Source organism: Diospyros lotus, chromosome 9 (assembly GCF_014633365.1).
Source record: "Diospyros lotus cultivar Yz01 chromosome 9, ASM1463336v1, whole genome shotgun sequence".
NCBI classification, from domain to species: Eukaryota; Viridiplantae; Streptophyta; class Magnoliopsida; order Ericales; family Ebenaceae; genus Diospyros; species Diospyros lotus.
This window is the reverse complement of record NC_068346.1, coordinates 34,340,796-34,355,109: the sequence shown is the minus strand read 5'-3', so window position 1 is coordinate 34,355,109 and position 14,314 is coordinate 34,340,796. Positions and strand designations below refer to the sequence as shown.

General features: G+C 34.5%; 1 pseudogene; it reads left to right on the top strand.

The window, feature by feature from the left end:
• Positions 1–1,664: 1,664 nt before the first annotated feature.
• On the top strand, positions 1,665–14,281 carry LOC127809375 (solute carrier family 40 member 3, chloroplastic-like; annotated as a pseudogene).
• Positions 14,282–14,314: the final 33 nt, after the last annotated feature.

Below are 14,314 nucleotides of genomic sequence, written 5' to 3'. Positions count from 1 at the left end.
AAATAAAATTTAAAATTTTAACGACTAAATAAATCTGTAGCTAAACAAGAAAAAAAACTTAAATTAAAAATTCAAATTTTAGCAATGGAACAAAATTCATCGCTAAAAATAAAAAAAAGTTAAAATAAAAAACTTTAGTGATAGTGGTTATATCAGTCACTAAAAAGAAAAAAAATAAATTTAAAATTCAGAATTTAATGATAGGGTTATACTTGTCGCTAAAAAAAATAATAAATTAAAATTTAAAACATTAACTACAGAACAAATTTGTCGATAAAAAAGAAAAAATTAAATTAAAAATGTAAAACTTTAGCCACAAGGGTTATACCCGTCGCTAAAAAAGAAAAAAAATTAAATTCAAAATTCAAAATTTAGCCACAAAACAAATTTGTCACTAAAAAAAATAAATTAAAATCTAAAACTTTAGCTATGGATCAAATCCGTGGCTAAAAAATAAAATAATTTAAATTAAAAATTTAAACATTAGAGACGACACAAATTTGTAACTAAAAAAGAAAAAAATAAAATTAAAAATTTAATATTTAACGATTCATCACTAAAAATGAAAAAAAAAATTTAAATTTAAATTAAAAAGAAAAAAATTAAATAAAAATTTAAAACTTTAGAGACAATCTATTCCGGCTCTAAAAACAAAAAAATTAAATTAAAAATTTAATATGAAATTCATAAAATATTTAAATTAAATTTAAAATCTGATTTGATAACAAATTTTTTTATAGTTAGATGTAAAATTTATAAAAATTTCAATTAAATTCAAAATAAGTGGAAAAAAAATTTGTCATTAAATTGCAAAATTAATAAATATATGAAATTAAAAATTAAAATCAAAATAAAAACAGAATTTTTTGCTACTAATATAATAATTTATAAACTTCTATTTGAATTAGTAATGAAATAAAATTAATATATTAAAATTAAAATTAATATTCATTTCCCTCTACTAAGATTAATATTAAAATTAGTATTCATTAAATAAATTTAAAAAATTTTAGAGTGTAAATATAATTCTAGAAAGCTTGGAAGAAAATACTATAAATATAATTTATGAACATTAATAATCAATGAAGCTTCCAGATTAGTTGGCTTGCGTGCTCGCATATAGGTGATTGGTCCTTGGAGGTTGGGGGTTCAATTTCAAGGTGCAGCTTTTGGGATGAGTTAGCGCACATTGATTTTGCGGGCATACGCTAAATTTAGCAATTCCGTGCACTGCCAAGTGGCAAGTAGAGGCGTGGCCAAGCGATGCGTGCAGGGGCTAGCGTGCGTTGATTTTGTGGTCATGCGCTAAATTTAGCAATTCCATCGCTAATTACCTCTGTTGCTGAATTACCTCCGTCGCTATTCAGCGAAGGGGGTATAACTCCATTGTTGATTTTATCGCTAAAAAAAATTCGTCACTAAATTTTAGCGACGCTCTTTTTAGCGATGGAAATATACCCTTCACTAAATTTGTCGCTAAAAAATTTAGCGACAGATTTTAATACTTTAAAACATTGATTTTTTATAGTATCTTTCTCTTCGTCTCTCTTCTAACAATTCTCTTAATTTGTTTATCATGAACAAATATATATGCACATTAACGCTCAGTTCCTACTAATCCAAAACCAATAATGTGAACATATGTATATATATGCAAATAAGAAATGTACTATTCGATGAGATCAAGAACTGCGGATATGTATACATAGTTAATCCCGACCGTAACCCAGTGGCAGTTAAAGTAGTTAATCATCTATGAGATTTGTAAATTTGACAAATTATTTTTGAAGTTTGTTTGAGTTTAGCGCCAGAAAACAAAACCATGCCTAAATAATAATAATAATAATAATATATAGAAGCCCCATTATTATTTTATTTTCAAGAAATATGTCCAAACTATACTTAATTATAATTTGTTTCAAATTTAGACTAATTTTTTTAAATTATTTCAATAATAAACCATCTTTATGATATACATATTAATATTTTACATCACACACAACTCAAATGCCAAGAAGCTAGAGAAGTAAGAAGAAGATGAGATCCTTTTGGCAAAATCATTTCACTAATTATATCATCCATTTCACTAATTACTTACACCCACACAGATACTTTTATACTTTATCTTTATTTATGTGATTATATATCTATGAGTGTTCAAATACTCATAATATATGCATCTATATTATATATTAGTAACTAAAATAAAAGACTAACTATTTCTTTGCTCTGCACAATAACATTATTTTGATTAAAGTAAACTTACCAATTTTGCATTCATCACTCCACGTTATATAAAGTAAGGAAATTTGCTAAAAAAATGGATTATACACGTTATTCAATTTATAAAAGACTTGCATGTATCTCTATTTTTAAATTTTATACAAGTAATGTATCTCTTGTTGGAATTATAAATGAATTATAAAGTGGAATTCCAGACAAAAAATAGTTTAATCCCTATCTCCTTGTAATGAAAGGCTGGATCGACCGCCAACGTTGGCCTCTTTTGAAGCTCCAAACATGGAGAGTCGAGCAACCCATCCACTATCATCGGCACTCATCAATAATGGCATCTCATCATCATCATCAACCAGTTCTTTTGGCTCACTGAGAACGAGTGATTTTTCTTGAAAGCTTGTTTTTGTTCATGGTCAATGAGAATCCTAAAGGTTGGAAGTTTTTTATGCTAGATGTTTAATAACAGGAACTGAAGTCCCCAATCATGTTCACTCTGACAAAGAAGTCCAGAATGAATTTTCATCTGCTGCTTCTAATTGTTCGGTCCCTATTGGTCATATAAAATCTGATATCCTTGAGATTAAATCTCCATATTAGTTTGCTGGTATAAGATACTTATGTTGACAATCTGTTGACAACATTGCCAGTATGATCTCAAGTGGCCAACTAACTCTTTTCCTTTGCAAATATTGAATTAGCAAGATGAAAGCATTGGGATTCTGCTGTCATCTTCTCATTCTTTTGTTGTTTCATTTTCAGGTCTTATCAGAGGAGGAGCAGAATGTCCTTGCGACAACCCCTGCCCATCCAGCAGGATTGTAAGGTAGTGGCAAACTCCCTTATGTGTAATTCACTGCCGGCATATGTTATTGTTGGTTTTTTACAGAAACAAGGTGAAAAATATCAAAGTTTGTAAGCAAGGACAACAAGAATTCGAGACTGTAAAAAATGTCTATATTGCATTGATGATTAAAACATATATTTATACATGAATTGATAACAGAAATTCAAAAAAAATCAGCCTAAGTTGCTGTCTGTTGCATCTAACAGCTATTTCTCCTAAGGAATAGCATGACAAATAATAAACTTCCTGGTCTTGTGGTCATATTCTGCATTGAGCATCTGGCCTCCACCAGCACCTTCTCTGTGGATGGTTAGTCTTTTTGCAGTGTGGGTAGAGTAGATATGTTCCACTCTTATTGAAGTTGTTGTTGCCTGTACTTGGTCCAGGCTGCTTCTTGTTGTTTTGCTTCATCTTCTTGTTCTTGCCTCCTTCATTGTTTTGGGATCTGGCTTGAAATGCACCCTCCACAGAACCTTCTTGCCTTATGAGCTTCCCTTGCTCCTATGCTTGCAGTGCATTAACAACTTCTGCCAAGGAAATGCTTGACAGATCCTTTGACTCTTCTAAAGAAGAGATTTTAGCTTCATGCTTCTCAAGTAATGTAACCAGAATCTTTTGCACAATTCTCTCATCAGAAAAATCCTTACCAAGCAGTCTCACCTTGTTTACAATGCTGAGCAGTTTGTCAGAATACTCTTAGATGGATTCTGACTTTCATTCTTTGCATCTTGAATTCCCTGATCAGGTTCATCACCTGCTTGTTCTTTGTCCTCTCATTGCCTTGGTATTCCTTCATGAGATACTCCCAGATATCATTTGCAGATTCTAGGTTCATGATTCTGGTGAAAATTGTGCTTGAAACTGCAGAGTACAATCAAGTCTTTGCTTTTGATTTTCTTGTCCTTTTCTCCTTATGGTTCTTGAGCTGAGCAACTGTTGGATTGGCAGGCAGTGCAGGAACTTCATAGTCATTCTCCATTGCTTCCCACAAATCCAAAGCATCCAAATGAACTGTCATTCTAATAACCCAGGCTTGATAGTTGTCGCCATCAAAGACTGGTGGTGCAACTAATGGGAATGATCTCTCTGGCTCCATTTGATGGAAGATTTTGTGTGTTGTGTTTGTCCCGAGGGTTTTGGTTTGTGTTTAGGCTCGCTCAACTCACAGATCCCTTAAGAAATCAAACTCTGATACCAATTTGTTGGGTTTTTACAGAAACAAGGTAAAAAAACAGCAAAGTTTGTAAGCGAGAACAATAAGAATTCGAGACTGCCAAAAATGTCTATATTGCATTGATGATTAAAACAGATATTTATACATGAATTGATAACAGAAATTCAAAAAAATTCTGCCTATAATTTGCTGGTTGTTGCATCTAACAGCTATTTCTCCTAAGGAAGAGCAAAAGAAATAATAAACTTACTGGTCTTATGGTCATATCTCAGCATGTGTTTTTGACTTGTTCAACCAGTTTAGCAGCCACCTTAGCACCCCATGCAACTCTTGAGGCACGTCATTCAACAGTTATTCCATGATAAACAACGAATGAATTTGTGTAACTGTAATCACTTAAATGAAGTGCATGCACAAATGAACAAAAATTATTTCATACTGGGTGGTCCATACCTCCCATGGCCCTCATGTTGTCACCTTTCCTGTGGGATGGGGCTTGTGGGTGAATTTTTCGTCTCAATATCAGAACTCAGTTTGTTGACTCTATATTGGTAGATGTAGTCGGTTATGGTTTAGATAAAGGATCAACACATTGAACAGCTAGGCCAGAGACATCGAACTCTGGTAGAGCGTCTGATTCATGGGGTTTGTGAAGCTGTCAAACTACTGGCAGCATTTCATAGCGTTTTTCTCCCCCCCCCCCCTCCCCCTATTCTGCGTCAATTACTAACGTTCAGCACCAACAAACACGCATCATCTTATGATTTTGGTGGCTAATTTTTTTGAGACACAAAAGTGACTATTAACCTCTCTCCAGCTTTCTTTCTTCCTTTCCTTCTTTTAGCTAATAAAGTTTTGTGTGTGTTCGCAGATGGCTGTTAACTTTTCCATTTTAGAATTCAGTGATCTATTTTTCATGATATCATACAGCATATTGTATTAATGTTGGATCATTTGAACATAATAATCTTTTTTAATGGTATCATACAACATAATTTGATATGTTGGATCATTGAGAAGTTTCTAATTCAATCATATTTTATTTGAACAGCCTTGTATGCTAGTTGTGCAGCTGGAAATTTGGTGGAACAGCTCTGGAATTTTGTATGGCCTGCAGTCATTGCATTGCTTCGTCCAAGCCTTCTCCCAATTGCAATAATGGGTTTCTTTGCAAAGGTTTCAATGTGTTCAAAGAGAGAGACAATGCATATAAATAAAAAGCAAAAGAATTCTTTCTAACGAGGTCCGTGTTGAACAGCTTGCAGTAATTGTTGGGGCCCTTTTGTTGGTAAACTTTTGGATCATTTCCCTAGAGTACCTGCACGTACGTTTTTGTCAACTCTCCAGGTAATTGGTTCATGCATGACCAGCCTTAGAGCTAATTTCTGAACTATCTCTTCCTGGATAGTTGTATCCTAACACTTTGCTTTCGGTCAGGCAGCTGCTCAGCTTTTATCTGTTGCTAAGATAGTCCATGCCCATATGGTTCACCCATCTGTGCCATCCGTGGTTTCCCGCCCTTGGTTTGTTGTTTTAGTATTCGCTGGGGCTGTTGAGAGGCTGTCTGGGTTGGCTCTGGGGGTTGCAGTGGAACGTGACTGGGTTGTGCTGGTAGTGCTTATTCATACCCGTTTATTTCTTATATCTGTTGGCAGTTACCTTATTCAGGATTCTCTAATTGTCAGCATTCTCCTCATGCAGTTAGCAGGGGCAAATCGGCCCGTTGCTCTTGCACAAGCATTCTCTGCGAGGTACTTGTAATTTCTGTGACATTAATATGACAGGGCTAATTACATGCAGACTCTTAATTTTGGGTGGTGATATTCTCATATTTGTGGCTTGTAACTGAAATTATGACAGTATTCTCTTGCTCAAATCCTGGAGTGCACATTAATATGGAGTCCAATGGATAAGTTATATATCAACAACTAACCCAAATATTCAAACTGGTTAAATTGCTGCAATTTGGAACTTATAATGGAGCACTCTCAAAGACGAGATTTAACATCCAATGCTATTGTAGATTGCTGGAGCATCTCTATTTGGCATCTCCTGTCTAAATACAACCCTGTGACCTGCTTAAAGCTTGTTGCTGGTTCAATGATATGGGCACTTCTTGTTGCTGTAAACCTCTAGTTCTTGTTCTTTCCTAATATTTCTTTCTTCTTTGCTTGCTCTGGCATATGTTACTTTGCCAGAACTATTACTTGTTATTCTGAGATTCACACTCTGTCTCAAGTCTGGTCTCATGTGGTTAACCATCAAAATTTCTGAAGGGGTTCTTGATCGTCCTAAATCTCCACAAGCATGTTGCAAAAACTCTACAGAAAGACCTCTGCTGGATACTGAGAATATAGGTTTGTCTTCAGCTTATCTTCAAATTGTTATTTTGATGTGGACTACCCAACTAACTACAATCTTGATAAACAGTGAAAATGAGTGTGGAGGCTACCAAGCATGGGTGGGTTGAATACATGCAGCAGCCTGTGCTCCCAGCAAGCCCAGCATATGTTCTTCTTTACTTCAATGTTGTTCTTGCTCCTGGTGGAGTGATGACAGCATTCTCAACGCAGCATGGTATTATCCTAATTTCTAAACTTTTTACCTGCATTGTCATGGGGAGGCTTCTTCTGGTTGATTAAATCTAATTTCTACTTATGTAGAATTGTTTAGTTTGTTATAAGCAATCCTCTGCTTATCTGGAGTTGGCTATAAAATTTGGCACAGTAAAAAGATTTTTGTACTGCGTGTTATCATTTGCCGCCATCATTTTAATGGCTGAAGCTTGACTCTTCTTATATTCATGCTTCAAAGATTGTACTTAGCAAGTGTTTGTACTCATGATGTCTTACTTCTTCTTTGCAACATGTAAATTTTGGTCAAAATCCTAAGTGAATCAATAGTGCTGAATAGGTTGGCTAAAAAAAAAAAAAAGTTGGGATACATGTCATATGATGTCATGGGTGCAGATTCTTCAAACTGGGATCCCAGCCTGTAAAGCAAATCTTATTGCAGCAACAGAGGTTTATGTTGCTAGCTTGGCAGAGTCTGCAATGCTGGGAGTAGTTGCAAATGATCCTTCAGATTTTGGATTCCTAGTTAGCAATGTTATCACTCTTATCGGTAGTTGGAGCAGCATGGTTATTCTGCCGATGGTTGGTGAATCCTACAGATGCACAAAGAAGACTTTTTCTCTTTTTGATGGCGCCCAAGATCAAGCTTTGGCTTATTAATTTAGAGGCATTTGACCGGACCGAGTGATTGCATCTTTTATGGTTTGAGTTTATCATTGTTCCTTTTTTTAGTTCTGATTATTTTAAGTATTGCGTGGATTTCTCTTATTTGCATGGTAGGGGGGACTTTGATAAATAAATTTACTGAAACTTTTGAGAAGTTCATCATTCTCTTTTCAATACAATTTCGGTATTTCTACAAAAATCAACGAATTCGTATTTCTTGGATTCATTCTTGCACTCCTTTCCTGCATCACTTTTGATGCACAATTATGATTTCTCACGTAAGTGTTCTATACTCCAATTCTTTTATTTTGTAGCTTGAAGACTTGGGGTTCCAACATCACAGGCACTGATGTTTATAACCTGACATTTATATATTCTCTTTTAATCATTTTAGAGATCTTATATTCTGTTTTCAACTATGTTTTTCCCCCCCACCGTATTAATATCTCATGTCCAAATTACTACTTAGAATAGTTAGTTGTCCTATATATAACTTGTTTCCTTTGGATTGTTTAGTATTCTCACATCTACTAATCGGAAGCAAAAGATATTTCCTCCCTCTCCCCTTGGGCTGCCAGTGCATTTATTTTAGAAGACACATATGGCACTTTTCTTAGCTCGCTTAGTCATTTATTATTGTTGTGATAGCGAAAAACTCATCATAAATTTTGAATAAAAATGTTTTCCTATGTCAAATGTGCTAAAACTTGAATTTATGAATCTTTGTATACAGGCAGTCCCTGAAATGTTAGAGGCCCTAAGCGAAATTTTATATAGGGCCCCTATATTTAAAAATAAAATTACATGTAACGAATACAAATAAATTTATTTTATGATATAAAAATATTCAAAATTTTCATAATAATAGTTTAAAATTTACAAATTTGTTCTTGCAGGCGCATGATTGTCCCTACAACCTACCTTTTACATCAAATCAATTTATTATCTTCTTTTTATTAATTTATTTTTTTTAATTTAAAATTAATTAAACATAAAATGGACTCAAACTAATTTATTAAAATGTGAGATGGGTCCATACCAACAAGATCAAGACCGACCTTCGGGGAAGGGGGGGGGGCAAGGCAACTGCCTTGGTTGCCTACCCTCGAGGGCGGCCCTGTTTGTATAGAGGGTTGTTACTCTCGAAGAATATAGAAATATTGTCTCATACATGTATTTTCTCCTTCATTGTACTTAGGTTACTGTAGTGTTATATTTTTAGTTTACAACCTATAAATGGGCTAACGTAGCAAGAGAATTGATGATTGATAAATGAATTAAATTTTGTTTCTCTCTCAGCTTCTAATTCCCTTAAATTCCCCCTCTTTTCTTCTTATCTCTCCCTCTATTTCAACTATCTCATTCCCGATGTCAACATATTTCCATTGTAAACCCAAAGAACTCAACAAGGGCTTCTTTCCCTTAAGCTGTAATCTGTACAGTGATGTTTTCTTGAATGATGTTCTTAGCACTTCAAGCATTTTTTTAAGCTCTGTGGCAGGTTTTATTTATTTTGCTAACAATTGCCCTTGTTTTGTTTGTCATTCATTTTGTTCTGCAGGGCTGGGATAACTCTTTTCTTAGAGTTGGACATGAAGAGACGAAATTGGGATGAATATGGCAAGAATTATATTACATTTTACTGCCAATAAACATTACAAGCTCTTATATTTATTGAAAAAATATGGGGTTTAGAAGAAAAAATAATAAAATTACATACATCCAAGATGATTGCTCTGTAATATTTTTTCTTGAGCCCAATTATATTAATTTTTTCAAGAGCTTTATCATTAATAATTAAAAAAACAAACACCCTCTTAAGGCAAATTGAAATAAGAGCCTATCTGACACGGTACAAATGTTAAAGTTCTAAAGTTTGCTTGAGAGTGGGGGGAATCAACTTTTAATGGAAGTGTATAATCTTACGACCGCATTCGATTTACCCGAAGGTCGAATAAGGGAGAAGACTGATTTCCATTAAAACTAGGCGAGTTAAGTCCGAACACTTGGGTCATAAAAAAAAAAATAATAACCTATCTATCTTATCTACCACATTTATGTATTTTATAAAATATTAAATAGTCATGCTTGCATGATCAAGAGGAAGAAGAATATCTCCAAATACAGAGAAGTTGTATTGACTTGAATTGCTTAATTTGTAGGTGTTTGGTAAAGAATTATAGAGAAAGAAAGACAGAAAGAAAGAAAGAAGAAACAATGTCTATGTAAGAAGAACCCTCAAAAACGAAGGCAAATAGAACTCTATTGGTATTACTGCCAAAGGATCCTCCTTAAACATGGAGACCCTAGAAACCCATCGAGCATCTAATGGCATCTCATCGGCCCATTTATCCGGCTCCCCTTCAACGAAAGGATGTCGAAGAAGATCTGCAGCTGTTGATCTGGTTTTCCAGTCCCTCTCGAAGCACTTCAACAAGAAATCTTTGCCTTGGCTAGACATGGTAGCTGGAATTCTGGGTAGCTCTCTCCCAATAACTATCTTGCGTTTCAGCTCTAGCCTGTCCTTGCTCTTCCATGGAGGTCGTCCGGTCATCATCTGCGATACCGTGCACCCAAGAGCCCAAATATCCACTGGCGACTTGTTCATGTTCTGAATAATAGATTCCGGCGAAGCATAAGGAAGAGTCCCGCGAGTGTGGCCCATCAAACTAGGATGATCGCTCCATCCATTGTCTTCATCTGCTTTCTTTGCCAGTCGAAAATTGGCAATCTTCACGTAGTTCCGATTGCCGTCTTGAGACGGGAAAACAAGAATGCTACGTGGCTTAATATCGCAGTGGACGTAGCCCCTCTCATGCACGTAGTTTAGAGCTTTGAGGATCATGCGAGTGTAGCGTCGCACTTCTGATTCCGGCAGTGCCCCGCCCCTTCTTTCAATCAAATTCTTGAGAGAGCCGCCGGGAGCGAACTCCAGCAAGAGGTTGTAGACCCTCTTGCCCTTCTCGTCGGAGATGTCTTCCCCATAACAACGGATGATTCCGGGACAGTCACTCAACAAGAACATGATCTCTCCTTCCTTTTGAAGAGAGGTGGAGAACTTGAAATCGGCAGACTTGACAAGAATCTCGGAAGCCATGATCGGCGGCGTATCATCATCATCATCATCGTCGTCGTCGTTAGAATCTGCTAATTCCCTCGTCAGAGGGACTGCCATGCGCACGGTCCCGTACGGTCCCTTGCCAAGAAAATGCGTCTTGATCCAGAAACCCATTACAATTAGTTGCAGATGATCAATCGATCGGTGATCTTTCTCCTTGTCTCTCTTCTAACAATTCTCTTAATTTGTTTATCATGAACAATTATATATGCACATTAACGCTCAGTTCCTACTAATCCAAAACCAATAATGTGAACATATATATATATATGTATATTTATATGCAGATAAGAAATGTACTATTCGATGAGATCAAGAACTGCGGATATATATACATATTTAATCCCGACCGTAACCCAGTGGCCGTTAAAGTAGTTAATTTGTGTGATTTGGGGGTGATTTTGATTCTGGAGTCTTAATATTTGATTGGCGGCTGGGTAGGATAGAGTGGCAGCTTGCTGCTTGACAGGTAAATTTTACAAAGATAGAATAATTTCAGGTAAATTTTACAAATCGTCTATGAGATTTGTAAATTTGGCAAATTATTTTTGAAGTTTGTTTGACTTGAGCGCCAGAAAACAAAAACCCTGCCTAAATAATAATAATAATAATAATAATAATAATAATGTATAGAAGCCCCATTATTATTTTATTTTCAAGAAATATGCCCAAACTATATTTAATTATAATTTATTTCAAATTTAGACTAATTTTTTTATTAGACAGGTCTAACCTATTAAATAATTTCAATAATACACCATCTTTATGATATACACATTAATATTGTACACCACACACGACAACTCAAATGCCAATTAGAAGCTAGAGAAGCAAGAAGAAGATGAGATATTTGTGGCCAAATCATTTCACTAATTATATGCACCCATATAGATACCATCTCCTTAACAATATCAAATTTTACACTTTTATATATCTTTATTTATATGATTATATATCTATGAGTGTTCAAATACTCATAATAGACCATAATATATGTATATATATTACATATTAGTAATTAAAATAAAAGACTAACTGCTTTTATGCTCTGTGATAGAATTATTTTGATTAAAGTAAATTTACTAATTTTACATTAACCACTTCACGTTATACAAAGTAAAGAAATCTATTAAAAAATAGATTATACACGTTATTCAATTTATATAAAGTAAAGAAATCTGTTTTTGTGCTCTGTGACCATAATCTATGTATCTCTATTTTAAAATTTTATACGAGTAATGTATCTATTGTTGAAATTACAAATGAATTATAAAGTGAAATTTCAGACAAAAAAGAGTTTAATCCCTATTTTCTTGGGATGAAAGGCTGAGTGACTGCCAACGTCGGCCTCTTTTGAAGCTCCAAACATGGAGAGTCGAGCAACCCATCCACTATCATCGGCACTCATCAATAATGGCATCTCATCATCATTATCAACCAGTTCTTTTGGTTCATCGAGAACAACCGATTTTTCTTGAAACTTGTTTTTGTTCATGGTCAATGAGAATCCTAAAAAATGAAGTATTTAACCTTACTGAACTTAATACCATAGTCAATCGTGCCCTCGATGTATTATCCTTATTTCTAAACTTTTTACCTGCATTGTCATGGGGAGGCTTCTTCTGGTTGACTAAATCTAATTTCTACTTATGTAGAAATGCTTATTTTGTTATAAGAAATCCTCTGCTTATTTGGAGTTTGGCTATAAAATTTGGCACAGTAAAAGATTTTTGTACTTAGCATGTTATCATTTGCCTCCATCATTTTAATGGTTGAAGGCTTGAAGCTTGACTGTTCTTACATTCATGCTTCAAAGATTTTGTACTTAGCAAGTGTTTGTAGTCCAATGTCTTACTTCTTGTTTGCAACATGTAAATTTTGGTCGAAATCCTAAGTGAATCAATGGTGCCGTATAGGTATCTAAAAAAAAAGAAAAGAAAAGTGCTGAAACTCTTTACAAATTCTGCTTGAAATTTTTTTGTTGGCTTTAGACCCTCAAATCTACCATTCTGATTATTACATGTCTAAATCCATCAATAATTGGGGGGTTTAGTGGATTATGTGCTTTCATGGGTGTTGGAACAACATATCTATCGGCGAACATGAGCAAACAGTTTGGAGTTTTAAGGGTCTCCTTCTAGATATTATTCCTGTTAGTACACCAGCCATACCTATTTTTGTTTATACTCTATCTTAAGATATATTAATTAATCTGAGAAATTTGTTAAATTAATTATTGACTATTAATTTATTTAAAAGCTCAAGCAATAAGAGAGAAGTGAGCTTTATCTTTCATACTATTGAAAGATAAATAAATGCATCTTCAGTAAACATCTACAAGCATAGGTTTACTGAAGATGTCATATTGGCTAAATTCAGCTGAAAATTAAGAAAAACTGATATACTCTTTTTGCAGGTATTGTCAAGGTAGGGACACATGTCATATGATGTCATCGGGGTGCAGATTCTTCAAACTGGGATCCCACCATCCAAAGCAAATCTTATTGCAGCAACAGAGGCTTCTGGTGCTAGCTCTTGGCAGAGTCTGCAATGTTGGGAGTTGCAATAATTGCAAATGATGCTTCACATTTTGGATCCCTAGCAATGTTATCACTTCTATCGGTAGTTGGTGCAGCGTGGTTTGTGAATCCTACAGATGCACAAAGAAGATTTTTTCTCTTTTTATCCACAATTTTGATTTCTTACGTAAGTGTTCTATACTCCAATTCTTTCATTTTGTAGCCTGGAGGCTGGGGGTTCCAACGTCATAGGCATTGCTGTTTATAACCTGATATTTATTCTTTTTTAATCTTTTGAGAGATCTTACAATCCGTTTTCAATTATGTTTTTCCCCCACCACATTAATGTCTCATGTTCAAATTATACTAAAATTTTGAAAAATTAAATGGTTGGACCTAGAGGATTGGCATGGTTAATAATATACTTTAGTACTTGAGAATAGTTAGTTAACATATTTATATAACTTGTTTCCTTTAGATTGTTTATATAGTTGAGCCAGTGATTTTTTCACATCTATTGACCGAAAGGAAAAGACATTTCATGCCTCTCTCCTCGGGCTTTCAATGTATTTATTCTAGGAGACACCTATGGCACTTTCCTCAGCTCACTTAGTCGCTTACAATTGTTGTGATAACGAAAGGCTCATCATCAATTTTGAATGAAAATATTTTCTCACATCAAATATGTTGAAACTTGAATTTGTAAATCTTTATATAGAGGGTTGTCACTCTCCAAGGATATAAAAATAATTATGTCATATATGTATTTTCTCTTTTGTTGTGCTATAGGTTGCTATTGTGTTGTATTTTTAGTTTACAACCTATAAATAAGCTAAGGTATTAGAGGATTGATGATTGATAAATAAATTAAATTTTGTTTCCCTTTCAATTCTCTCTCACTCTCTCTTTCGCTTCCTTTCTTCTCATCTCTCCCTTCTTTTCTATTCTCTCATTCCCAATTTCTCCCGTATTTCCATTATAAACCCAAGAAGCTTAACAAGGGCTTCTTCCTCCTAAGCTGTAATATGTACAGGTGATATCTTCTTGAATGACGCTCTTACCAATTTAAGCATCTAATTAAGCATCTATTTGTTTTGCCAATGACTACCCTTGTTTTTGTTTGTCATTCATTCTATTTTGCAGGATTGAGATAATTCTGTTTTAAGATTTGAGTATGAGACG